The sequence below is a fragment of the Hylobates moloch genome, unplaced genomic scaffold (genome assembly GCF_009828535.3).
Source record: "Hylobates moloch isolate HMO894 unplaced genomic scaffold, HMol_V3 SCAFFOLD_2, whole genome shotgun sequence".
In the NCBI taxonomy this organism is placed as follows: Eukaryota; Metazoa; Chordata; class Mammalia; order Primates; family Hylobatidae; genus Hylobates; species Hylobates moloch.
In genome coordinates this window covers 129,550,687-129,576,765 of record NW_026652277.1, presented here as the reverse complement: position 1 = coordinate 129,576,765, position 26,079 = coordinate 129,550,687, and the positions used below count along the sequence as shown (strand labels likewise).

The 26,079-nt window shown below is 40.6% G+C and overlaps 1 protein-coding gene across 4 annotated transcripts in view; it reads left to right on the top strand.

Moving 5' to 3' along the window:
* FYN (FYN proto-oncogene, Src family tyrosine kinase) overlaps positions 1–26,079 on the top strand; it is a 211,045-nt gene that overhangs the window by 104,917 nt on the left and 80,049 nt on the right. The window contains exon 1 of one of the 4 annotated variants that reach the window (XM_058435492.1): positions 13,641–13,733. The exons of the other annotated variants lie outside the window; for them this stretch is intronic. The gene's annotated coding sequence lies outside the window, so the exon portion shown is untranslated. Of the gene's footprint in view, positions 1–13,640; positions 13,734–26,079 lie in introns of those variants that run through there. 4 annotated transcript variants of the gene reach the window in all.

Sequence of the window (26,079 nt, the reverse complement as noted above, 5' to 3'; positions counted from 1 at the left end):
CAACAACCACATACACACATGTGCACACACACACATACATGCACATATTCCCACTTCTACCCCACTGCCTTTTGAAGGTAGAAGAGATAGGCTGTGTTATGAAAATTTTGCAGAAAAGCCACAGCACGTGATTCCTGAGGTGTGAGTAGACAAGGAAGTGAAAAGTATGCTGCCTGATTTTCAAAGGAATAGCTCTCAGAATTTGATTCTAACATCGAAAAAAAAAAAAGTTTTTACACCCTCATTAGTTTTAAGGGGATTTTAACAACCCCTCATGTGACTCAGTTTGCTTATCCTGATCTATCTAGTCCCAGCAGAGGTCTCAGCGCTGGCACACAGTAGGTGCACAGCACTGCAAGTGTGTTGAATAGAAGTGATGCTTTCAGCAGTTTTGTCTCTCTTCTAACAAACCATTAGCCACAATTGTATCTTAGAGTACACACATAATTTTCAAGATAGCACCTAAGGGCTGGACGGGGTGACCCACGCCTGTAATCCCAGCACTTTGGGAGGCCTAGGTGGGCGGATCACAAGGTCAGGAGATTGAAACCATCCTGGCTAACACGGTGAAACCCCATCTGTACTAAAAATACAAAAAATTAGCTGGGTGTGGTGGTGCATGCCTGTAGTCCCAGCTACTCAGGAGGCTGAGGCAGGAGAATCGCTTGAACCTGGGAGGCAGGGGTTGCCGTGAGCTGAGATTGCACCACTGCACTCCAGCCTGGGCAACAGAGCGAGACTTCATCAAAAAAAAAAAGATAGTGCCCAAGTTATCTTTGTAAGTATTGCTTCCAAAATACCAAAAATCTTTGCCCTTGAAGGAGAGCACTTAAGAAAATGTGAATTGTTCTACTGGCATGGTATGTTTTGATTTTTATGTAGTAGGGAATTAACTCGAACCTGATTTTTACTCTCATTTTTCAATATACCTGAAGTTTTAGAAGAGCAGCTACGTCAAAAGATCAAATGATCATAGCATGACTTACTTTGTCATTTAAAGGTAGACAAAGAAAACAGCATTGTATTTTCCTGGATACTGGGTGATCTTGTTGGATTTGCGGAGCGGAGGTTATTTGAGAGCAGCTGTTTATATTGCATTAAAAATATAGTCGATGTTGGGGTGGCTACTTACCTAGGACAACTATATCCCCTATATATTTTTGCAGCTTTATGAGTAAATTATGATCATTGGTTACTTTGATATTGTAGGACACAATAGGAGAATTCCCAACTTGACCCTTTGATTGTGTTGTAATAGGAAAAGACATTATATGATTTGGCTATGTCCTCACCCAAATCTTATCTTGAATTGTAGTTTCCATAATCCCCACATGTCATGGAAGGGACCTGGTGGGAAGTAATTGAATCATAGGGGCAGTTACCCCCATGCTCATGTTTTCGTGATAGTAAGTGAGTTCTCACGAGATTTGATGGTTTTATAAGGGGCTTTTCCCTCTTTGCTCGGCAATTCTCCTTTCTGCCATCATGTGAAGAAGGATGTGATTGCTTCCCCCTCTGCCATGATTGTAAGTTTCCTGAGGACTCCCCAGCCATGCTTAACTGTGAATCAATTTAACCTCTGTCTTTCATAAATTATCCGGTCTTTATTAGCAGTGTGAGAATGGACTAATACAGACAGCAAGAGCCGGTTTACATATGGCTTTGTTTAGAAGGCTGAATGATATTTCTTGAGGTGCTCTGTGCATTGGAAATTTTTGTGGTTAATCTGCCTGCTTTCCAACCCTAAAAGCAATGTACATTCCAGGGTCTGTTAAAATAGCCATTCTGACTGGGAGGAAAATAGATGATGGTGTAGGAGGTGAGCTTGAGGTTAAATGACAGGAAGGGCAGGTCATTAACTTTGCTACTGGGCATGTGCTTGCATCTGAGCTCCATTGCTGACCAGCTGTGGGGTCTTAGGCAAGTCACCACCCTGCTGTGACTCAACTTTCTCATGTCCAAAATGGTATTGTTTTGAGGATTAAAAGAGAAGAAGTGTGGTGCTGACATGATGCCTGACACTCATAAGTGCTTACTCCGTGTCATGTCTCTTCACTTTTCCCTTTTTACACATGTATCAATCTTGTCATTCTCTTGTTTCAAAACTTCTCAAGGCTCCTGTTATTCCCCCAGAAAAAGCCCTAATCTGGCATCTGAGACCTTTTATGATCTGTCTGTCCATCCCACCTCTTTACCACATCTAACTCTTTCACTTCGAATGTGATCCTGTAGCAAAACCAAACCATCTCTGTGCCCTTGGAGGGCTTTGAACACTCATTTTCTGACCTTTTGGGATGCCTTCCTGCTGTCGCTTAGAGTCTAAGTCTAATCTGCTGCAAGGATCTTTTTTTTTTTTTTTTTAATTTCTAGTCAGTCTCTGCTTATCCAGCAAGGCTCATCTTAAATGTCACTTCTTCCTAGTCCCTCAGGCTAGAAAATTCACCTCTATGTCCAACACTGTGTCTTTTTCATCGTGGGTGCTTAAAAATAACTGAAGTGTTTAATAAGTCTTAGAACATATTCATAGATAACACATGCCAGAGAAATAGGTAAAGGTTCCTTTCAGGTGGGCGTTTCTGTCAGGGGAAAGGCCTTGGTGGCTTAAACAACAGAATCGTATTTTCTAATAGTCTGGAGACTGAAAGTACAAGTTCATGGTGCAGGCAGGGTCGGGGTCTGGTGAGCCTCCCTCCTCGTCTTGCAGATGGCTGTCTCTGGTGTCCCCTGTCTCTGGTGTCCCCACATGGCCTTTTTCTCTCTGCAAGTTCCCCTGCTGTCTCTTCCCCTTCCTATAAGAAGACCAGCCCTGTTGGATCAGGGCCCTACCTCTTTGAACTTATTTAACTTTCATCAACCTCCTTTAAGGCCCCCTTCTCCAAATACAGTTACATTGGGGGTTAGGGCTTCAACACATGCATTTGAGGGGACACGATTCAGTCCATCACACATAGGTATAAAAATTCTTCCAATCCTCTGAGAGTGTGTTTGCTCATGTGTGCACACACCCTGTGTGCAGTTCTCCTCTGTTACAAGCATTCCTTCCTGGCCTCATTCAGGAAACCCACAGGATAGCAAACGGCCTTGCTCCCCTGCGGTGGCCCAGCTTGGCCTGCCTACTCTAGCTGCCTCCGCATGATCCCAGCCCTCAAAGACGCTGCTTCGGCTCCAAGAGGACTCCAGACACATACTCTCTCACCCGGGGGTTCTATCACAGCCCCCTCCTTGCCTCCAGCTGCCAGCAAAGGGGAACAAGAGAGAATCAGCCACAGCAGGGAAGGGAAGGAATTCAGGAACTAGAACAGGAGGGTGACATTTTGTTTTTTAAAAGAGCAGTCTTTCCTTTTACTTCTGTTTAACATTGTCCGTGGGGTTTTTTTCTTCCACCTTTCTCCAGATTCCCAATTCTGAAAGCACTAAAGGAACCCCTTAGCTCTATGAGTTAAGACAGTTGATAAGTGACGTGGGAGAATGCACTCTAATTAGGTCCTTGGTTAACCTACCCCTGACTTAACAGAGGGAGGCTGTTTGGTTACAAATAGTTCTTATTCTACTAAATCAGAGGCTTCTCACGCTGTGTCATCTGCCTGCAAATGAGCTAGAGGCACAAGCTTTGCATTATGCAAAGTACTTATTCTCACAATTAATATGCTGGAAAGTGTGGTTTCACACTTTTCTGCCAGCACAGGAGTTCTCACTCAGGAGTGAACCAGATCACCTGGGGAGCTTTTACAAAATACCCAAGGCTTGTCCTTCCTCCTCCCCATGCTGCCCCACAGCCGTGAGAGTGAGATGTGGGGCCCCCAACCCTTCACCACTATCCTGCACCACCCCCAACCCAGTATCACCACTTCTTATTACTTCCTCAGAGGTTTCTTATTAAATATTTCAAATCCCTTTTTTTCTTTTCTCTCTCTCTTTTTTTTTTTTTTTTGCTTGACAAAATCCAGTGACCAATTTGCTTTTTTAACATTTTATTCATTTTTTTATGGAAAATTTCAAATGCATAGAAAGTAAACAGTGTAGCATACTGGACTCCATGCAACCTCACCCAGCTCCAACAGTGATCATCAACATTCTGCCATTCTTGCTTCACCTATAGCTGGATAATTGTTGTCATTATTTTTTACGAATTCATATTTTTGTCATATTTTTGACGAATTTTGTTTCATAGCTAGCATAGCCTCAGTGCTGAAAATTGGTTATGTGTTCCTACTGCATATTGAATTGACTGTGTGCAAGGCACTTCCCACACCTTATCGCATTTAATCTGCACAGCACCCGTAGGCATTGTTACCCACATTTTATAACAATGCAAACTGAGGCTCTAAGAAATTACACACCTGCCCAAAGTCTCCCAGCTAGTAAGTGTTCAAGCAAGAATTCACACTCATGTTTGAAAAGCATGCTTTTCCCCTAAGCTACACTTCAGAAAAATAAAATCCATGAAAAAAATGTATAGTTAAAAGTTCTGTAGCATGAATAGATGCATAACTATTTGATAAAGCACATATGTTATAATATTAATGTTAAAAGCTGGGTGGTAAGTATATGGATATTCAGTGTAAAATTATGAAAACTATGTTTGAAATTGTTCACAATAAAATGTTGGGAGGTTTCCAACAAAAGCAAACTTTGTCTTAACTATCAAGCAGTGGACAAGACAAACAAGCTATTTTCAGATACCTATCCTGTTGATATCCGCTCCAAAGAGAGAGCTTTGAGACTTGGTTGAATTTTGACCTTAAAAATAGTAAACCAAGTGTAAGCCAAAAAGTATCTGAGACAGGTTTCAATCAATTTAGAAGTTTATTTTGCCAAGGTTAAGGAACATGACCCATGACATAGCTTCAGGAGGTCCTGAGAACATGTACCCAGGGTGGCTGGGTTACAGCTTGATTTTATACATTTTATGGAGACAGAAGTTACGAAGACAGAAACCCACATATGTAAGGTATACGTTGGTTTGGCCAGCAAGGCTGGACATCTTGAAGGCAGTGTGTGTCCAGGGGGTGAAGGAGGGGATGACTTCCAGGTCATAGGTAGATTTAAATATTTCCAGATTGACAATTGGTTCAAAGAATTAAGCTTTGCCTGAAGAGTTGAAATCAGTTGAGGTAAGTGGGGTCAGGGGGCCTGGAAGATAAAGATTCCTGTCATGTGGATGAAACCTCCAAGAAGAAGGCTTTGGAGAGCATAAATGTAAATGTCTCTTATCAAAGGAGTCAGAGTCACAGAAGAGACCTAGTAAGGGAAGGAGATTCTCACCCGTGTCCAGCAATTTGAATGCGAGGAATTTTTTAGTTATCTGTGGTGGCAGGTGGCACATATCACAAAAATTATGCACGGACTTTTTTTTTTTTTTAAGCTCATCACCTATCATTAGTATATTTTGTGTGTGGCTCAAGACAGTTCTTCCAGTGTGACCCAGGGAAGACAAAAGGTTGGACACCCCTGCATGCAAACTTCCCCTACAAGAGACAGCTTTGCAGGGCCATTTCAAAATATATCAAGGAAATATATTTTAGGGTAAAATACTTTGATTTCCTTTTAGGGCCTGTTATCTGTCATGTGGTGTTATGCTAGTGTCAGGTTGGAGTTAGTATCATATTGCTATAAGAGTCTGTTCTGTCAGCCTTAGGGTCTCTGTTTTAATGTTCATGCCAGCCAGTTGTGCCTGAACTCCAAAGGGAGGAGGGTATAATGAGGCATATCTGACCCCTACCTTCCCTTCCTGGCCTGAACTAGTTTTCCAGGTTTCTTTGGATCCCCATGGTCGAGAGGAGGGTCCACTTAGTCACTTGGGGGGCTTAGAATTTTATTGTCATTTACAGTAAAATAGAGATTACTTAGAGGTGTAAGTAATGAACATTAACTGGTGAGGTCTTAGAGAACTGAGAAAACCAGATGCAGAAGCAAAGCCTCTCCCAGGGTGGCCCCCAGCTGTGGCCAACAGTTTGGGAAGCTTCCTCACCACTGCTGCTCGTGGAAAGCCAGAGCCAGATAAAATGAAAAATTATTTTTTCCAGTTCAGGCCACTTAGGTAGGATTCCATGATGATTTCTTTTTACCATTTACCCAAAGGAACATTTTGCATACATACAGCCTACGTGTTGAAGCTGTTCCTTCTCACGGAAGGGCATAACCAATTTCTTCACATAAAAAACATCGAGCCACCCACACTCCTCCATGATGTAATGCAGGTCCTGCTTTGATAGTGAGCTGACCAGGGATTGCTGAGCAGTCTCAGCATTGGGAGTGATGATTGGAGGCAGATAGCCTGTCCAGAGGATTCTCGAGAGCATTTTTTTTGCTAAAGGTACAAGGAGACCCTGGGCAAGCAGCTAGCAGCCCCCTTTCGCAACCCTGCAGAGAGTCCTGGAGGTCCCAGCAGCCACCGTTCTTCCTCCTAAGCTCGCCTGCCATGGCAGCATCCGCTCCACCCTTCAGTGCTTGAAGCCAAGTGGTTGTCGCCCCAGAAGGCTCTGCCCTTCTGGTTTTAGACTGCTGTGGAGGAGGGAGCCACTTGGAGATACAAAGCCCACCTCTCCAGAATCTTCCAAGGTCCCCACAAATTATAAAACTATGGTCACACCAGGAAACCAAGGCATTTTCAATAACAACCTTTCCTACTGATTTCCAGCTTCATCTTCCAGAATTCCAGTGCACTGCCATTCATACCGTTCATTAACTGTTCTCCTTTCACTAGACCACGAGCAGGTATACAGCCACAAAGAGGAACCCATCTCATGAGTTAACTACTCCATCAGCTTCCTTCACGCTGAAATCTTTTGGCAGTACAGGCTAGAAGGAAGAACAGGCTTTGCAATCAGACCTGGGAATGAATCCCATCGTCATCATTACTGGCTGCAAGATTTTGGGAAAGTGGCTTAACTGCTTTCAGTCCAGCTCACAGGATTAATGTCAGGTTTGGACTCAGATAAAGTATGTGAAGGCTCCCTGCCTAGTCTCTGGCTCGTAACAAGTGCCACCAAGTGCTGGTGTCCTTTTTCTGTATTATGTATGTTGAGTCGTAGATATCTGCTGTCAGGCCCTGTCCCTGCCACCGGCTGGTGATGTGAACACATCTTGTGTCTTTACATCTCTGCACCACAGTTTCATCATCTCATAATGAACTGTCTATTCTCCAAGATGTGGAGTTTTTTAAATTATACAGTTTGGTTGCACCTTAGGGGATCCCTCTGATTATGGAAGCACAGTAAGGTCCTGAGCATAGGTGGTCAGCAGTCCAGAAAGGGAGAAGGCCGAGGGCCGACTGGAGAATGGTACTGGTGAGATTCAGATAGGAACAGCAGGGGAGAAATGGTCAAAGTGAGACTGGAATCAAAAGGTTGGCATTTCTAAAAACTATAATTGCACTTAAGAAGTTTTGCCAAAGGCGATTTAGTTACCCCACAGTGAGGAACATGGGTGCCTATGTCTCCAGTCACTTCCCCACAAGAAACCTAATTGCAGCCTGGGCTCCATGCAACTCCCAGCTGGGGGAGGCCCATGGGCTTCTTTGTGTGAGGAGCACACTGCAGCATTCCTGCCCACACACGCCACTGCCGCCTTTCTCCTGAGAATGAGTTCCGTTATTATTTCATGTGACCTCACAGCCAGGAGAGCTGGTTTGCCATTTTGCATAACACACATTAAATTTGTTTTTAGATGTGCTGTTGAGCCTTGCCTGTGGATCTTCTGTCCTCTTGTCAGTCCCTGCCTGCTGCAGCCATCCAGGCACTTAGGATGCATATCTTTTTCTTTACAGCTGCGAGGAGCCCAGTAGTTGGGTTTCCTTAAATGCAAGCAGATGGAAGCGAGCAGGAGTGTGGAGGCAATTAGAGGATTTCCTCCTCCAAGCAGTGCGGGTTTGCTCTGTCTTTGGGTGTGTGGCTGTTCTTGCTCATTTTAATTTTCCATTTGGGTTTTGTCAGGCTGTCAGCTTTTTTTTCTGGCTGTATTATGCTGCTGGTTGCAGGAGCTTGCAAAATGGGGTGATTTGGTTGCTTATTGTTTGGAATCAAACTTTTCACAGTAAGGTATGGGTGATGCATATCGTGATGATGATTACACTTCATATTTGTAAAATATTCTGCAACTTAAAGAATGTTTTCACATACGTCACTGTCTCATTTGGTCTGGACAGAGGCCCAGAAAAAAAAAAAATGAAGGCTCTACTCAGTCTGCTAGAGTCAAAGTTTTCCCTTATCTTTTTACGCCATCTCTAGTCAAACCACAGCGGAGGGAATAAGCGAATGAAAACTGAAGCCTTCTGCTTTATTGCTTTTCTCATTCTCCTTTCAGTCAGGTAAATATTTTTCAAACACTTTCTGAACACACTGTTAGATTCTCTGGTGACAATTAAATAATCGTAGCAGATAATCGTTGCCGTCGGGGAGCTTTCAATGTAGGTGGGGAGACAAGACATACAACAGTGAGTTTACATAACAGTGCCTGGCATACAGAAGGCACTAAGGAACTAGGTGCTGAATGAGTGGGTGAGTAAATGAATGTGGAACATAGCCCTCCAAAGTCTGAAGGGCAAGAACCCCTGGGGGGGAACCAAAAGATTCACAGTCCTTGATGAGAATGGGCACCGAGATTGCAGCACCCTCCAAGTGCCTGGGTGCCTGGGAGCGAGCAGGCGAGAGGACCCGGCACTGTTGTGGACAGCCTCCGTTCGGTTAGCACCACTCCACGAGGGCTGAAGTAGAGAGGAAGCCATTTGTTTATGAGCTGAGAAGAGTGAGCAGGAAAAATGCCATTCTTTGCTCTTAAGGATGAGACAAGCATAAAAAGAGAGGCAGACCAGAAGGAAGAGATTGCTGACAAAATTATTGTCAGGAAAAGTGCCAATGAAATCACTCCACCTTAAATGATCTATGTCCTGGTTTTGAGAACCTACTATATTGTAGACCTGTGCCAGAAGCCAGAAGAAGGCAGTGGGAAGAATCAAAGAGATTCTTGGCCCCAACCCTTACCAGACCCTGCCATGCACAGGAAACAGTTAAACAATGTGACTGTCTCATCTGCAAATGATCAAGTGTTGGGTATAAGCCAAGGAGCTGAGAGAGGGGGAGACCAGCGCAGGTCTGAGGAGCTGAGAAGGGAGGCTTACGTGAAGGGTAAGACTCGCATGGGCCTAGCCGGTTGGCAAGATGTGGGAACTGCATGGACAGTTATGTGGAGGTGCATTCCATCCTGGCTGGACAGTGTGTGAAGGGCAGTGGGAGATTGGTGGAAAAGATATAGGCCACTGGTGTGGAAGGCTGGGAAGCCACGCTTCAGAGCGGAGAAAGTTGCTAATCAGAGAAGCGGCATTCTGGAGGTGGTAAGTGGAGCTTTGTTCATGCCCAGAATTTTCATTCCTGTCCTGCTGTCCTAAATGCTGGGCTGCGGTCTGCACTGTCCCCCGCTGATGGTATGAGAGTAAGCCAAAGGAAGGAAACGTCTTCTTGGGATGGCACTGAGCCTTTTCAGTGTCTCCTGGGGGCACTGAGCCATGCCCCAGGGCAAATGCCCAGTGGAGAACAGGAGTTCAGGAGAAAAGGTCGTCCTCCAGTCTAACGATCAGCAGGACACTTGGCTTTTATTGGGTGTTTTCACTGCCATAAAACTATACTTAGTTTGTGAATGTTTTGGTGACCACCAAAAATGTGTATGATGTGAATTCTAGGCATTTTCATTATGGTGAATTTTTTAAAATAATGTCCACATTAATATATACCCCTAAAGTACTTAAAGATACAGAACACACAGAACAAAATAAAAGTCACCTATTAACCCATCACACAGAGATAGTCACGCACATCATTAGTATTTTGTTGAATGTCATTTCCCGGTGCAGATTTAGGAATGTTTAAAAAATGGTTTCAAATTGGACTTAATGTTTTATATCCTACTTTGTTTTAACTTAGCAGTGCACCGTGAATATTTTTTAGTCACTAAATTTATGTTGCAATATGATTTTAGTGCTATATACTATTCCATTATAGGTATGTACTATATTTAATCAATCAAACAGAAAATCAGTCTACTATCTTTGCTTATTTTGGTGTTTCCAGTGAGTTAGGCTTTTAACATATTTTAAAAACAACATCAGAATCTAGTATTTTCAGATAACCATGTTTTTATTGAGTGAATTGTCCAGCAAAATCCAAGTGAATATAGAACATTCTCTACCCTTTTATCTCGTTTTTATTGTCACTTTATTAAAAATGGTAATAAGTCAATCCCTCTGTGGAAAAAAGAAATCATATGTGCCATAGTTTCCTTCTCTAAGACTGTTAAAAACATGAGCTGACCAGGCCCCCATGCCGATGGACATACCTGAATATACAGTAAGAGTATAGGGAACTCAATTGGATCAAGAAGTTCTTAGAATTCAAATGACATCCTGTGTTTGGTTGTAGTGAAATTTCAACAGAAGTAACTCTCCCTATTATCTTCATGTAAATGAAGAACCAAGCATTCAAGAGCTTTCTTAAGAGCTTTGCCTACCTCTTGACCAATGTCTCCCTTCACAGCATCCATCTCCTTCCTATGTGGGATGCCATTTTGGAGGGCCACTTCCTGCTGACTTTATTATAAGCTGTGTAGAAGAGAAGGTGTCAGCCATATTTTTCCTTTTAGGCAGAGTTTGATTTGCAGAGGCCTGGACTTCCTGCTTATGTGTCTTTCCAGTGAATAAGTGTGATTCACCACAGTTCAAAGTAACCCCATCTACAACGCCTCATTTTTTTTAAGTGAAATTTTTCCATGAGAATAGAGAGGAATCCTGTAGGTCTTCCATGAAATTATACTCCCTGCCTCTCAGAGTTTTACAATATAATTAGGTTACTTGTTTTTCTTAAATTTTTTTATTATCCTGTGCTTATCTGTATGAGGTGCCTGTTGAAGAGCAGGAGATGAAGGTCAAGAAATATAAGCACAGTGCTCAATTTTTTAAAATTACTTTGTCTTACTGTTGCTCGTGGATAGAAATAAAATTTTTCATATTAAATTAATACTTAGCTGTTTGTTGAAACCTCTTATCAATTCTAATAATTTATCTGTATTTCTCTTAGTTTTTCTGTGTAACAAACATACCATCTATAAATAATTACAAGTTTTAGTTCTTTTTCAATATTTTATCTTTTATGTATTTATTTTTTCTTTTCCTACCACTCTGGCTAGGACCTGCAGGAAATAGCACAGGGGATAGGAAGTAGGGATAGCACAGATTCTTAGCTTGTTACTGATTTTAAAGGGAAGGCTGTTAGCATTTCACCATTGAGTATGATGCTTACTGCTTGCTGGGTTTTGGTAAATACTTTCTATTAGATTATGAAAGTTCCCATCTGATCCTAGTTTGCTAAAAGTTTCTATTTTAAAAAATTATAAATGTGTTAATTATTACTGAATGCTTTTTCTGTATCTATTGATAAGATCATTGGGATTTTCTCTTTCAGTCGGATAGTATAGGAATTATTGTCATCCATTTTTTAAAGTTAAATCATCCTTGCGTTATTAGCAAAAATCCACATTAGTTGTGATATATTTTATGCATTGTTGGGTTCTGTTTGCTGATATTTTATTTAGGATTTTTACATTTGTATTTATATCTGAGAGTGGTCCATAATTTTCCTTTTTTCTACCATCTTGGATTTGGTTCTGAGATTGTCCTAGTGCTTTTCCATTTTCTATCTCCTGCATTTTTTTGTTTTGATCTAAAACACAGATTTTTTTTTCATTTTTTTTCTCTAAAACCATTTGAACCTAGTGTTATTAGTTTTTGGATTTTTTTGGGTGGAGGGATGAGAAGCTTTTTAACTAATGAATCAGTTTTTTAAATGGTTATTAGACTATTCAGGTTTCTGTCTTGTTAGAATAATAATTTGAATTTTTCTGTGATATTCTTCATTTCATTGAAATTTTCAAACTTAATGGCACATATTTCTTCATAGTAGTGTGCTTTTATTTAATCCTTGCTGAATCTGTAGTTATGTTCTCTCATTCATTCCTAATGTTATTATTTGTACCATCTCTGTGTTTTTCTTGATCAGATTTGATTTGTCTCTTATTAGTCTTTCCAAACAAATAGCTTTTCCTTTGTTCATCTTCTCTAGTGTATCTTTGTTTTCTGATTTTAATTTCTACCCTTTATTATTTTCTTCTTCTGCTTTTTTTGGATGTACTCTTATTTACTTTCTGACTTCCTGAGTTGGATACTTGTTCATTAAGTCTCAGTCCTTTTTTCTTTCTAGGACAAGATTTAAGTATTTTATTCTAAATAAAACTGTAGAGGAATCTGATACATTCTAATATGGAGTATTTTTATCATCACTCAGTTATAAGAATGTTGTAATTACCATAATTATTTCTTCTTTGATTCATGAGTTTTATTAGCAGCATCATTTTAAATTCCCAAATGAATGAGAGTCTTTAGTAATCATTTTGTTATGGATTTCTAACTTAAAAAATCTACTGTGGTCTGGGAATGTTGTTTGTATGATACTATTTCCACAAAATGCATTGAGACTTGGTTTGTGGCCTAGTACATGGTCAATTCTTTTTAAATATTCTGTGAATTTCTTTAGTGCGTATTCTCTAATGGGGGCTGTGGGGACAGAGTTCTAAATATGCCCATTAGATTAAATCTCTTCATTTTGTTGCTCACATCTTCTATATCCTTATTAATCTGTCAATCTCTTCAAGAGAGGTGTTATTAAAATCTCTCACTGTATGTGTCACTTTGCCCTTAAAATTCTGATGATTTGCTTTATAAATGGTTATAACCATTTTCCAGGAAGAATATTAAAGAACTTTCCATTGGCATTATCCACTTTCCCTCAAAATACTGTTTGTTTTTTTTTTATTTTATTTTGGCTTCTAAGCAACTATGAATCCAGTTTCTCAGAAGCCCTTGTCTCAAGGCGTTTGTTTCCAGATTACCTTGTTAGCTTCCACACTATGGGCTATTTTAGAAAAACAAAAAAAGTATCAAAATCATATAGCTATGATTTTCCTGTACTTGAAGGAGCCTTAAAGCTCATCTAGTCCAGCCAGTATTTGTTCATCCAAATTCTGCCAAGAAATCTCTATTGTCAAGATACTCTTTACCATCTTTGGGACATTCTCATTATTAGACACAAATCCTAAGAAGAAATTCTGCCATATACAACCCACCCATTGTTTTTTAAAAAAAAAAAAAAAACAGCTTAAATCTTTTTGTCTAAGCACAACAATTTCCAGTGTTTGTATTAGTTTTTCGCAACAGAATTTTGGGTCCCTTTTAATATCGTATTACTGTTAACAAGTTCTAAATTCTGTGTAGTCATGCTTTGAGAGACTGTCAGATTATACACACACATACACACATACTCAGGTTGTGTGTGTGTTTGTGTTAAGGAATGTTTTAGTGGGCACCTATTAAGGAAGCCTCTCAGGAAACTACTGTATACTGAGGCCAAAACCAACTGAACCCATCATACGATTTCTCTCCCTCAAGGAAAGCAAATGAGAATGAGCGACTGTGACCCTTGCCTGTTGTTCATAAGCATGTACACCAGGATTTGTGTGATCCTTTTCCTGAAGATAAACAGCATACTGCTCAAGGAAGGAAAACAACGCATAGCAACAAATTTCCTGTTTTTTAAAGAAAGATCCAACTTGGTTTAGAAATTATGCTGGCTTGCTTTCTATGTTTCTAATAGAGAATAAGGAGAAACTTGCTTCTCATTTGCCGACATGAGGTAAGTGTTATGTCTGAAAGTTCCAGAGATCCCAGTTTATACACTGAAGAAAGGTAGTAAAAGGTTTGCGAAGACCTCCTTCCCTGTGGGAGAGGTGCCCTACTGTGCATGCCAGGAGTTGGCTGTGGGTCATGGGCACAGTACCCCTCACCCAAATGATTCTTTCCAACCATCAAGAAAGCAAACCCCAACTTGGGGCCCAGAACTATTCAGACAGTGGAAGAGTTCCACATTCAGACAGACGATAAAAGAAATATCTTCATATTGCCTAGCATTGTATTTGATAAGGAATAGAGGAACAGTATTGTCCTTCTGACCGGGCTCTGTCTCTTGGTGCCTAAAATTTTATTATCATTGCATTTAAAAAAATCAAAGTTCAATCTTACTAGAATGGATAGAATGGGTAAGTGTAGCTTCTAGTTTGGTGAGTCCTTCATTGTTTCTTCCTACTAACCTCCCTAGCCCAGTCTGTCTAAGGGGAGGGCCTCCATGATGACCAGCAAAACTTCTCTCTGGTTAAGCTGAGCTTGGTTTGTTAAACAACTGTACCCAACATGTTTATATCAAAAGCACCTATGTTTCTCAGTGTTTCTGGAATCCCAACTTAAGTGAGGCCAGAGCTAATGCTGTATTTCAGTAAATACCACATTAGATCACACTTTTAAGCAGCCATGTCAAACAATTGACTTAAATTGAAATTACTTTCAGCCAACACTTCCCCACAAATTGTTTTTACACATGCTGCTGCTAAACCACCTGTCCATCATCCCGTACTTAGGCAACTTTTTTTTTTTTTTTGGTTTAGGCCCTCACATTTGTCCTTACTAATTTTATCGTGTCAGTTGTGGCCTATTACTCCAGCCTACCAAGATATTTTTATATCTTGAGATTGTCACTCCTGTCCCTTCAAAAGTTTGTTCCATCTGAATATTTCACCATACAAATTTTCAATATCTTCATCTAAGATGCTGACAAGTTGTTGAAGAGCTCAGAGCCCCATTTTAGGCCTCCTGAGACCACCTTCTAGGTGGACCTGAGCTCACCAATCAGCCCCACTTAAATATTATAATTCACTTCATTGTTCTAGTATCTAGCCCACATTTTCCTATCTTATTCCCAAAGGTATTATGAGAGGCCTTTTTGGATAATGCATTGCTGAGTCCGTAAAGAACCACACTTCTCTGACCCCTGTCAAAATAGAAAGTGGCATGACTATGAAAGCATCCTGTATGGTGGATCAGACCAAATGCTGAGACACTTTAGTAGGTTTACCTAAATACAGCTTGTCTTTCATATATCATGCCTAGACACTTCTTCTGCAAGACCAGTTTTTTCTGTATGACTAATTGATATTGAGATTTCAATATATATAGAAATGGGACTAAATTTTATCCAAAGCTATTTTTGCCTCTATTTTGGGGGCATTCAAGTTAATTTCCCCCACTTACACTAAACTGTCAAATATCAGAATGTGGAAGCTTGAATATTAGAGATAAGTAAGTGCCCAGTTCCATTCCACCAGTTCACAGCCCTGTCTATCCCTCCATCCCCCCTCACCACCACCCTCCTAAAGCAAGATTATTAACACTGAATTGGACTGCTAAAACTTCTTCCTAACATCTTTCAGGTGCTTTTGTGGCAGAGCCATTCTGCGTGGAGCCGCCAGACCAAGTCATTCTTGCTTAGAACTCTTCAGAGCCCCCTCTCTGAGCTCCAAATTCAGTCCAGTCCTCTCTTGGCTGCCTTCATGATCAGAGGAGCCACTGCCTCCCCACTCAGACCCTATTCCACCTGGTGGACTTGTCACTCTTCCCTAAATGTCTTCCATGCCTCCCTGATGCCCATCTTTGCCCTGGCTTTTCCTGTGGCCAGGAATGTCTCAACCCAGCCCTAGATTTAGAAATCTTGCTTCTTTCTCAAACAACAAAATGTCTCTCCTCAATGGAGCCTTGACTGATCTCTCCATTGGAAGTGACCTCTTTTTCCACTAAGCTCCTGTTAGCACCCAACAACTTCCAACTGACAGTTGTCTTGCATAGAATTATTTGTACACTTGTTTTATCAAAAGCTACTCCAGTGGGCTGATAGCTTATTCATCTTTTTAATTCACCAAGGGCTGGGCATCTAGTAGAGAGGATGTATTTGTTGGATGGGTCATGGGTAGATGGATAGATGGAGGAATGGATGGAGTTGAGGTTTAACAGGGATAAATAACTTGCCAAGATCACAAAGTTGGACTAGTAGAATCAGTAACAGACTCAGTTCCCAAATTCAGTATTAACATATTTGTCTAGCACCACTCCACATTCTCTTCCATGGTTTTGCTTTGATCTTTTGGTAGAAGTCTTAGTAATAAACATCCAGTTTTATAAAATAAAGTCTTACATTTGTTTATATAATAAATTTATTGCTCTTGATTTACATGCTTAGGAATATAAATCTGAGAAAAATACATGGTAAGATTTTCCTACCACATTCTTCAAGCTTAAGAAATATCTGAAGCTAAGCATGGTGGCTCATGCCTGTAATCCCAGCACTTTGAGAGGCTGAGGCAAGAGGATTGCTTGAGCCCAGGAGTTCAACACCAGCCTGGGCAACATAGTGAGACCTTGTTTCTACAAAAAAAAAAAAAAATTATTTGCATGTGGTGGTGCACAACTGTAGTCCCAGGTACTGGGAGGCATAGGTAGAAGGATAGCTTGAGCCCAGGAGGTTGAGGCTGCAGGGAGCCGTGATTGTGCCACTGCACTCCAGCCTAGATGACAGAGCAAGATGCTGTCTCAAGAAAAAAGAAAGAAAGAATTTGAATGGAGACACTGCCACTTCTGCACATCTGTCCTACATGATTTAAAATATCTGTGAATACCTTGAAAACGCTGACCTTTTCAACTCTAAAACTCAGAATTCTCTTATAAAATAGTATGCTGTAGTTATACTGTGTCAGCAGTTTTGGGAGGTTTTTGTTGTTGTTTTTGTTGTTAGTTGTTTGTTGTTTTTGTGAGACATGGGCTAGGGATCTGATGTTAAAAATAGAGATTAAGCCCCAGGACAAAATGGCCACTCTACCTAGAGACAGCAGTTCTGGCATTCTCAGGCCACAGTGTAACATAAACATGATGTTGTCAACCTTAGCCAGGGTTGATTTGCCTCATTTGAATCTGAAAGGGAGCCCACATCCTTCCTGTTGCTACACAAAGATGCTGAAAAGAATTCACAGAGAAAACAAATGGACTAATGCATGTTATGTTTCCCAGAAGTCCTGTCCCCAGTGCCCCCAAAATAGTAAAATAGTTGGGAATGAGGTTGAGCAAGAAAAGAATAAAGGAATAAAAGTATACAATGCCAAGGAAAGGCCAATAGAAACTATTCTTTTTACTTTGCTTCTCTTAGTGTTTTTTTCCAGTGTGACTGTGGCAAAGATAATGGCAAAGAGAAATGCAGGGTCATTTTTTCCATTTTCAAGTAAAACTTGTTTTGCACAATAGACCCACCGAGGCTTGCACTCATTCATGGCTACGACTCCCATCTCTCCAATCTCAACAAAAGTGAAGGTGGCCAGTGTGTCCTTTCGTTGTTCTGTAACTTTGCTGCCCCTTTCTTGCTTTTTAAAATAAGTTCCTTAGAAGTATGAAATGGCGGGAACACATGCCCTTTGTTTCAGCAATTCAATCAAAATTTCCCAACTTGCCTTCAATGTTAGTAAAAAAAAAAAAAAAAAAAAATGACATGAATTGTACTGGCATGAATCTAGGTGGTCTGACCAACAAAGAAAGGAAAGGAGGGAAGAAAATGAGGAAAGGAAGAGAGAGGAAGAGCCTGCATCCCTGAAATTTCTTTTCTCAACAAATATTTACTTGGTTACTTCTAGTACAGGCATTTATGGTCATTGTATTAATTCATTCTCACATTGCTACAAAGAAATACCTGAGACTGAGTAATTTATAAAGAAAAGAGGTATAATTGGCTCATGGTTCTGCAGGTTGTACAGGAAGCATAGCGGCTTCTGCTTCCAGGGAGGCCTCCGGAAGCTTCCAATCATGGCAGAAGGCAGAGGGGAAGCGAGACATCTCACATGGTGGGAGCAGGAGAGAGGGCTAGGAGAAAGGTGCTACCCACTTTTAAACAACCAGATCTCACAAGAACTCGCTGTCATGACGACAGTACTAAGGAGGATGGTGCTAAACCATTCATGAGAAACTACCCGCATGACCCAATCACCTCCCACCAGGCCTCACCTCCAAAGTTGGGGATTACAGTTCGACATGAGATTTGGACGGAGACACACATGCAAACTGTATCGGTTATGTTGCAGAAAAGTCAGAATGGAAGGAATCGGGAGCCAAGTACATAAAGGCAGGAGCTACTTCAAAACGGACATATACGTTAGTAGCAGTTGTACATGCTGTCACTCTTGGATCAGAAGTTAAAAATGGCAGATTTAAACTGGATGTAATAGGGAAATTCTACAGATGTGGGGATGCAAATTATGGGATTTTTTTTTTTTCCAGGAGAAATCATGCAGTCTTCCTAGAGGTCTTCATTATAAGCGAGTTTTCCATCATATAGGTCATTTATCCCTGTCATTTCTTAATTCCATATTTGTTTCCACACACAGATTTTGAACATATATTTTGAACATTATTTAAAATATTTGTTTTTATCTAGCATTGTGCTGAAAGTTTTACCCTATTATAATTGTGTTATCTACATTTAAGTTTTTTACCTTTTAAGGAAAGAAAAAGGAGAAACTCTACAATCATGTAAAAAGTATATAATTTACCTGGGAGATGCAGAATAACTTCTAGCAGATAATTACGTGCTTTGAACATGAAAAGAAATAGGGTAGAACCTGAACTAAAAGAGGACCAGGTTCTATTCTCCCTCCCTCAGGAGAGGATATTTTAGAATATTTTGTGTTCATGTTTTAATAAGCTTTTGTTGGATTATTAAGGTGCACTTAAGTTTTTCCATCTTAGAAGTATTCGGCTGGTGCAAAAGTAATTACCAATTACTAATATAATCTTGTCAAGTAAAACCCACTCATTGGGGTACACAGAGCAAGCATTCTGTTTTCCATAGGGCAGCTCTGTCTGTGTATCATAAACATAATTATCATTGCCATTCAATTTTAGCTGTTGCTCCAGAGAGACTTAAAGTCACGTCACATGTGAGAGATCAGCAGGCAATATTTGGGGCTATGAATATTGAACAAATATTAAGGTTTTTTTTAAGTTCACCTTCACTCATGATTTACCTGCCCTAAGGAATTTGCCACAGATTCAAAATGTCAGCACTAGAAGAAGTATCCAAGATGATCTGGATGAACCATTATAGTGGCTGAGGCCCAGGAAGAGTGAGTGGTTTACCTAAGGTAACCAGCAGGTCAGGGTAGAATGCATGTTTCTGTTCAGTCATCTTATTCGCCTCCTAGGAAACATATTGCAGTGCAGTTGGTTTGCCACTTTTGATCAAATGCACCAAATCTTCAACTTGGATTAATCTTTTCAATTACTGAGTATCTATACCAGTCCTTTCCCATAGACTTAGAACAAACTACAAATGCAGGCAACATAGGTAATTAATTTTAAATTACCCAGTAGCCACATTTAAAAAGCAAAAAGAAACATATGAAAGTAATGTTAATTTTTTTTAATTTAAGACAACCTATGTAAAACATTATCATTTCAACATGTAATCATATTTTAAAATTTGTTAAACATTTTACATTCTTTTTTCATACTAAGTCTTTGAAACCTGGTTATAGGCTTTTTACACTTACCATGACATCTCATCTTGAGCCAGCCACATGCGGTTAGTGCTTGCTTACCCTATTAGCACAGGTCTATATGGATGAACAGGTCCAAGCTGTACACCAAACCACAGGCCCCTAACGCTTCAGATCGAAAACGTCTCTGAGTACTAGTTCCCATTTCTTTGAATTTTTGCCCTTGATATGCCATGCTTGTCTCCTGAAAACCCAGAGAGGTGAGCAAGCATGAACTGCTATAAAATGACTGTGTCTGTTGAAAACATGGTCATGGTCCAGCTCCTGCTAAGATAGCATCATTCTGTGATATGATACTCCTGTCTTCATCTAATTCCATGAAGTTCTGCATTTCCTTAATGTCAAAAGTTCGCTTACCAGCTGCAGCCATTTCCTGTGGATAATGTTCTAAATGGCTTTTATTTATGAGATGTCTTGTGCTATAACTGCTATCAGAATGAATATGTATTCCAAAGCCTATACCACAAGTCAGTCTAATTAACAATCTTCTAAGAAATAATTGTTAAACTTTAGCCGTAGCTCATAACACTGGTATCTCTTGCTTTGACCTAATTACAGAATGTAATGTTAAAATATGTAAGGAAGGAGATCAAAGAGGAAAATCATTTTGCTTTCTATGTCTTCATCTTGCTTTCTATGTGCATCATATTTCACAGCTCCCAACCTCCACTTCCAACTGGCTGAAGGAAGGAAACACATGGAATAGTAATGAATGGGTATAGACGCTGAGGCTGTTTTATTTTCCTCATCTTTGAAGTAGGAACAATAATAGTGCCTATCTTGGAGATAGGCATTCTATCTTCATTCGTAAGAATGAAGCATGAAGCATGGGATCTGACATATCGTTGATGCTCAACAAATATTAAATTGCTTCAGAAAAATAGACAGCAAGTAGGTATATCTAGTGCGAAAAATGGAAAGGAAGCCTGCTAGCTTTTTTGAAGGACATTATCTGCATTATTCTTGGAATCAAATCCGGCTCCACCTAGGGCTGAGAGCTTTTCGTTTCCATTGTGTCTTTAGCATAGCCATGCAAACCAATATCACTTCCAATGATAGGGGAATGCTGGAGTCAAAGCAACTAGTTCATTTCAGAGGACAGGCAGTGTATAATGTCAGAGGGAGGAGCTGACCCAAATAATGTGTTTCAAGTCATCAGAACACATTCATGTCTGGTTTTCATAGTAAATTGTGACAGCTGCACAGGAGAAGACAGAATACACTTTTTAGATGTTATTTTGTTTCTTTTGTGATGCTGCTTTACACAGTTCCACAGAGTAGGGAAATGGAGTTCTTACACTATGAGACTTTAACTCCCTTCTTTCCTTGAGTTTTGCCTCTTGGCTCTGCTTAATAAGCCCTTTCAGCAAGAGCTCATCTGCTTTCCTTGAAGCTTCCAGGTATTATCTCTTGGTTGAATACAACAAAAATCACACCAAGTAGCTACCTGACACTCATGGGTGCAAGTATTTCATACGAAACTGGTGAATTCTGAAAATGCTTTTGAGTCACTTCCTTTCACTGCTGGACTCTCTTAATCTACTTACTAAAGTGCTGCTTGGACAAGAGAGTATTGACAGTTACAGGGAAAAACAATGTGGAATCCTAGGCCATGTGTAGGCTTCTGTGGACACATTTTAATTTTTTAAAGAATATTTTAGTTATCTAAATTATGTACCTAACCATTTATATTGAGTACATAAATTCTCAGTAAATTAGCATCTCTCTTTTGAGGGCCGTGTGTTATCTGCTCCAGTGATCCAAATGTATAGCAGTAAGACAATATAAGGGGTTCTCTCTCCCTCTCTCTCACTCTCTCTCTCTCTCATTCTCTCTCTTCCCCCCCTTCCTCTCTGATTCTCTCCCTGCCTCCCTCCCTCCCTCTACCCTCTCTCTGTTTGTCCTAATTTACCTGACGTTTTAGCCCTTGTTGCTGTTGGAGGATTCTAAAGATGAAGCCACTCATAACCTTAATGCCTGATAGCGTAGAGAATAGTTGGTGACTTCACCAGAACTTACACATCCATGCCTTTTCTTTTTTGCTTTGCCATGAGTAGGCAGTTGCATTATTTAGCAAAAGAGAGAACCGTTAAAAACCTACTAAGTAGTGGTATATTCATACCATGGAATACTACTAGGCAATAAAAGCTACTATAATGGATAAAGCAATAAAAACTACTATACCACTCAGCAGCAATAAACTACTGAATATACAATATCATGGACGAATGTCAAAAACTTGCCACGTAAAATAAGTAGACACAAAGAATACATACTGTATAATTACCTTTATATGAAACCCTAGACCAGAGAAAACTAATCTGTTGTGGTAGAAATCACAACCGTGTTTGCCTCGGATGGGATTGACTACAAAGGGACCCCAGTGCATCTTTCTAGGGTGATGAAAATGTTCTAGATCTTGATGGGGGTTTAGATTATACAGGTATATACGTTTGTCAGAACTCATGGAACTGTAAACTTAAATCTGTTTATACACTGCACTGTGGATAAATTATGCCTAAACTTTTTTAAAAAAGAAGAGAGAATTAAAAAATCCACACGCCTTGCCAAACCTCCTCAAATTATTAGAAATTCTCTTTTCATTTATGAACTATTTTCTTGAAAGACAGCTACCAGGTATCACTATCACCATCTTTTTGTACCAGGCACGTGAGTTCCTTTCAGACTCTTCCTGGTGCTGCAATACACAGTGGTCACCCACATTTGAGAAACATACAGTGCCTTCCTTTTCCCAGGAGATTATCCCAGAGTTACATGGGAAATCAATGTTGTATAAGTTGCACAGGGGAAACATTACTGAAGGCATTTTTTTGGAAGGTATAAATGTATTCACTCCCCAGTGTATTGTTGGCTGTGTTAATTCAGAATTTGGAAGAGAATGCTCTTAAGCCAGGATGTTTTGTAAAGTGTTCTGTGTTGCAATGTGCAGATGTTTACATTAAATTTTAAATCTTTCACTTACCTGCTCACCTTCTCCCTCCAGAACATGCTCCCGTTGTTAAGCAGTGTTTCTGAAATACAAATCCATTGTGCAACTCTTGCTCAGAAACTACAGTGGCCTGCTCCCTCCTTCACATTTAGGCCCTGCTTAACTGTCTAGTTACCTGCATTCGCTCATTCTTGGCTTGTGTCACACCAAACAAGGCTGCTCCCTGGCATGCTCCTCTCTCCTGAATCCATTCCTTTGTAAGAGCTGTTCTGCAGCCTGCAAAGCACCTTGCCCATCCCCTTGCGCACCCCCTTTTTCACCAGTCCTTCCCACAGGCCCCACTCAGATGCCCATCCTCTGAGAACCCATCCCAGCTTTTGCAGGAGGGGTGAGTCATGTGCCCAAGCTTCAAGAACACTGTGTGTTTCTCCAGGCAAGCAGGCTTTCTACATTGGAGAGAACAGGTCCTTTCCTTGTCTGCCTTCTCCCATGGGCTGGACACCCTTCAGTGAAAGAGATGGCGTTTGCGTCTGTATTTTGTGCACATTGCTTGGATGCATAGTATTGGCCCATGAATGATGGGTGAATGAGTGGGTAGGTGGATGGATGGATGGATGGATAGATTCATTCATTCACTCACTCATTCATTCAACACTGCAGCAGTAGCCTTCTTTGTGGGACCGCCAAAAAGGAGACAAAGAAGGACCAGAATGTTGTGTGGCCCTAGCAAAAGCAGATTTTTCTGGGTGGATGTTAAAGTATTCCAGTCCCGCTTTCCTTGCTTTATTTTTCCAAGCAATAAGGAGAACATGACCATATTCTTTGCCGGGGTTGTACTTCCTATCTCTCCTCTGCATAAGGGTATTCCTACCTAATTCTAAGAGAGAAAATGAAAACCACTAATGATATAAAAAACATATTTATTGTTAGGTGATATTTGTATTTTGGGGTTTTTTTTCCTCACTAGGAAAATTTTCTAAATACCTTCGCATATACCACTTTGTTTTATCTTTACAAAAATCTCCTTAATTAAGCAGGGGATGGATCATCATTCCCACCAGGCAAGTGAGATAACTGACGTGTAGTAAAAGCCTGATGATTTTTCCAAAGTCACACGTCTGGTTAGTGATAATGCTGGGACCAGAATAGGAGTCCATGTGTTCCCACCAGACTGGGAGATTGTTCCAAAGAACAAGTTCCCAGGAAAGATCAAATAATTGCTGGAAAAGCACTTCCGATCTCCAGCGAAAACAGATATTTCCAGTTGAGTGCCCTCCCTAAGGCCTGAAGAGTATTATCTGCCAAGTAGCTATTCTTTTGTCTTCTGCATAAACCACTGCAGGCTGAAGGCCACTGTGAAATCTGTGAGAATCAAGAGCAGCCATCCACTGCAGAAATATATGTTGTGAAACTTAAGGAATAAGTCACTGTCCATCCAGAGAGAAATTAGAGAACGCCTTTTCTGAAATCTCTGCTAGGACACAGGTGTGGGCCCTAACGCAGATATGAAGCTTTGTCCCCAGTGCTAAGATGAGACAGCTATTTTTGCTGGGCCAATGTAATATTTAAAAGCAAACATTTAACAGTAGGATAACGGCTGCTGAAGCTGCATTTGCAGCTGCAGCTGCATCATTCCTCTGGGGAAGGCAAGATGGCTCTTCTCCAACTATTCATGAAGGGCGAGAGTTGGGAGCAGAAAGAGAATTTGCTCATACTTAATACTGTGCAGTCCAATCTCATGTCCCATGTGAGATGCCTAAGTCAGTAGCTGACTGCAAAGACAGCTCATCGGCTTGGAGATCCAGGGTTCATTCTGCAAGATCTTTCAGGCCACCTTTTTTCTATAATAAATGAAATCCTTTGCATTTTATTGGGAGTAAGAGAGCCAGATCTTTTCAGACATTAACAAATGAGGGGCTGTGAATGTGGTCCACCTTACTGATTTGCTGCACCAAGGAAACCGCAGTCACTCCAGATCTTAAACATATTCATAATTGTGTTTGGAGCAAAGTTACCATTGGAATCAGATTTTCACAGCACTCGTACCGATCTCTGGGATCCTCTTGTCCTTTTTTGCATTTGCTCTGTTCCTTCTTTCCCACTTATCTTCCTTTCAGGGTCTCCACTGGCTGTCTTTGCTAACCAAATGTACAGGAGTTTCCTTGGTCACAATTAGAAAATGAGCTTCCAAAAAAAGAGGCACCAAGGGCCCTTGGCACAGGATACAGGAAGGGACTGATCACGTGAGCTGTCTCAGTTGAATCCCTCATTTCTCTGATGCTGTCGCCAGAATTACTCAAAGTATTTCCTTTTATTTTCATGTAAAACCTATTTATGCAGCTGCTTCAGGGATCTGTTATAAAACGTGGAGAAAAATCATGATGTAAAGTAAGAAATACAGGGATGCAGATACAGGAAGCCACATTTTTGTTAACCTTGTTCTTTGGAATTCTGATCAAAACTACGATGTAAAAGATTCTTGGCCAGGCGCAGTGGCTCACGCCTGTAATCCCAGCACTTTGAGAGACTGAGGTGGGCGGATCACGAGGTCAGGAGTTCGAGACCACCTTGGCCAACATAACCAAACCCCATCTCTATTAAAAATGCAAAAATTAGCCAGGCATGGTGGTGCGCACCTGTATATCCAGCTACTCGGGAGGCTGAGGTGGGAGAATTGCTTGAAACTGGGAGGCAGAGGTTGCAGTGAGCCAAGATTGCGCCACTGCACTCTAGCCTGGGCAACAGAATGAGACTCCCTCTCAAAAAAAAAGATTCTTATCAAGCCCCTTTGTGATCTCAATATTTATAGCACTTTCTCAAACTTGTGGTTGTGTGTGACCAAAACATAGGACAAATTGTAACTCACTGGTTGCACGGATATTTGTAGGTATGGGGACCTTATCACCCGGACTTCTCTGTCCCTTGTTTATGTCCTCTTCAGTAAATGGGAATGGAGCAATAACTAGTTTCTAGTTTATTTTTGACATAAGATGGTAAATGATATATTCCCATCTTTGTGTTTAGCTTTTAGCTTTTGAATTTAAACTTAGTTCTTCAAAGAGTGGAACAGTTCTGTTCAGTTGCAAAGCCTATTAGGGCCTTTTCACACAGAACATGTGTGAATTCTTCCCTCTGTTGGAAGCTGAGATCCATGATAAATTCTCCCTCTCCCACTTACTTCACAGAAGACTTGCAATAATAAGCCAGACATCAATTTGAATCATCTTTACTCTGGGGTTTTGGGGTTAGAAGTTGCTGAATATCATGATAATGAATAAACCTGGCCCTCAGACCCAGAGAAATGGTTGGATGTTAATATCAGTGTATATGCTTTTAGTACCATTAACGACATGATGTATTACAATTTCTTAAGGATGTTTGTTTCTACACTGGAAGACGTTGACTTGCCACTCTGAATGCCACCAGCTTTTCATTCTGAAAGTTGGAGAATGAGCATAGACTTTATAGTCAGATAGACTTGGATCTGAAATCTGATTCTGTCACTTCCTAGTGGTTTGCTCTTAGGGAAGTTCCTTAACCTCTCTGAGGTTAGATTTTCTATAGTAAAAAGGATTAAACAAACAAGTAAAATGTAGACCGTCCTGCACAAT